We start from the raw sequence: 2,799 nt of genomic DNA on the forward strand, positions 1-2,799 counted from the left end.
ATCGAGGAGCATTGATCAAGGGGCACATTTTGTGTGAGTTTCAAATTCGTGCCTTGAATACCTCGGCCTCTAAATCAAGCCCGCATTACATACAACATAGTGGTTGGGTGGGGCCATGTAGCAACAATTACAATGACGAATGGCATGGCTCGGGAAGGGTCTGAAGTGGATTTGGTCTGATCACCTGTCTTGACTTTCGGATATTAAGGATAACCTGGCGAGCTGCATTTGTTCGAAACAGTGATTGAGTAATGGCATCAGAGAAGCAATGCGGTTGGGATTGATGGCGAGGCTATTAAGCCAAGCTTTGATCAGAAGGATTGTTAATAACAGAGGTCCCTTACCTTTGCGTTTGCACCTACAATAAGCCGCGTGCAGTGCGACTCGTCTTCAATCTTGCAACAAGTCCGCTAGATTCTAACACAGAAATAATGTTAGACTCTGTGCCGAAAAGCTCTTAATCATAAACATGACACACCTGTAAATCTGTCTCTGTAGGCTGAACTATGAAATGGCATTGGACTTTCACTTTTTCAAACGTTGCCACCAAATCAAGATCGTACATGGTTGTGTTTTTGGGTATTACACAAATGACGTGCTTAAGCTTTTGAGGCCATTTGTAAATCGGAAGCGTTGTTAAAGATAAGATACTGCGCCAGTAAACACTGCCGTGCCAGTAACTCGTGACAAAAACCTCGATTGTTTGTAACAGTGGCCATTCCAGCCAGGCAAGATCCCAATGGATTGGGTGACAATATTCACTACGCAATACCCAAAGTTTGGGAAAAGTCGTGCTTTGAAGTGCCGCCGGGACCCGGTCAGGGATGGAAATTATGAAGAGAACTTTGAGCGATGCCTTAAGTTCTAAGGCAATGAGCCCGGCAGCGTCACACTCTCCATGGGTAAACAGTTCGAGGCAACTGATTCGTCTAACACTTGAACGGCAAATATCAATTCCAACGTCAATATTGCCAAGGTCGCAGTCTAGCCAAAAATGTCGTAAATGGGGCAGAGAATCGTGGTTCAAATTCATTGACGGTAATGGTGAAAGTTTGAGGGATAAGGATTTGAGCGAGGACGTAGTTTCAAGCGCGAGCTTGATCGTTTGCAAATTGTGCATAGTACCTCGGCAAGCCGAACTTTCAATCTGCAGCGCGCGGAGACCAGTTGCAAGCTGGAGAGCGCTCCGCAACACCGGAACAAACCCAACGTGTCCTGTGAAGCGTAATTTCAATTGGATCAAGGTTCTGCGGCACAGCGATATGATTGAGGCCGCATTCTCTGGCGAGATAGAAAATACATGTGGTGGAGGCAGGTTTGTTGTCGTCTCGTTGGTGGGAGATTGCGAGGGAGGTTGTGAATGGTACAATCCGTCCAAATAGAGGTGTCGTAATCAAGGCAGGCCAGGAGTGATGTAAAACTCGTTCCAAGTACGTGTAAGGCTGTGAGTCATCTCATTACGAGTCAAGCGGAGTCTGTCAAAAACAACGGGAAGAATGGCGATGTCCCATGATCTAGCAACCAAGCGTAAGTCGAGCAATCGAGTGATGCATGAATGATGCAATGATAGTACGTCAGTGCAATTAGTGCGGTCGGGGCCAATGACAGGTCTCGAGGATATGAATTCTTGAATGATGCGTTCAATCACCTCAACTGGAATTTGTGGGACCCTAGGAAAGTAAGGCACAGGGGAGTGTGATGTCAATAGTTTTGGTGGCATGATCCTATAGAAGTCACAGGGACGAACGGTTAACCTCGGCGGGCTTGGGTTTTATGCTTTGAAAGGTGATTAAAACTATATGCCCCCAATCGCCATGATCCAATGTTTGAGGATCATATGTTGACAGATAAGACTGTCGCTGTGAAAACATATCGTGGGCTAAAGTCGTACGTTGGAACTGCAGTCTTGACGTGAACTCGGATGTTTGGGTAGGCTGCGTGTGGTGGACGGAAAGTATGACTATAAGCATGCTGACTGTTCGTAAGATTGAAAATGGTCGATTCGAGTAATAATTTGTGGCAGTTGGCCCTCATAACCTGAAATCTGGAACGTGAAAGGGAAATCTCGGGTAAGGATGTTAAGCCAGGCAAGAACGCGGTGTGTGTTCGGAACGAGTTCGCATGTCGTGGCAGCGTGGCACGAACCAATGGAAGGTGGAAACGTGGGTTAGTCCTGAAACAAATAGAGAGGAGGAGTAATCGGCAAGGAAGACTGTTGTAGATGGATGCCACGTGGCTCAAAGATATGAGGATTGGGTCAGGGGTAAGAGGCAGTAGGACACCTAAGTTGGGGTATGAAAGCGTAGAAGTGCCACATAAGTGCTTAGATAAACGGCATCTTAAGGCCTTAAGGGTTTAATCCAGTTTTGCCGAGAAACTGGGTCGTGCTTTTAGTGTTATGATTTCTAACACTACACCAAATGTAATCTTTACCCGGCGGTAAAGAAAACTACTGACATAGGAAAGTCCTGAGGCAACAGGAAGAGAGCTAAAAATCTGAAAAAATATGCACCTTGTTCCTAGATGTTGGGGAGTCATGATGAGTATTTTTTTGTATTTTACACGCAGATATTGGTTTATGTACTAACAATAAACGCTGAAAATCATCAAAAACTCACATGTAACAATACCTGAAATTTGGGTCATGAGTATGAAGACAATATTTCACAACAAGAAAGATAATATTTTCTGGGCAGAAAATTAAATTATTGATACACAAAAATATTGAGAGGCCAGGAGGAGAGCAATAGATGAATAAAAATATGCATCTTGTTCCCTGCGTTGAGAGCTTCACTCTGC

This window comes from Melampsora larici-populina, assembly GCF_000204055.1.
Source record: "Melampsora larici-populina 98AG31 unplaced genomic scaffold MELLAscaffold_2, whole genome shotgun sequence".
Classification (NCBI taxonomy): Eukaryota; Fungi; Basidiomycota; class Pucciniomycetes; order Pucciniales; family Melampsoraceae; genus Melampsora; species Melampsora laricis-populina.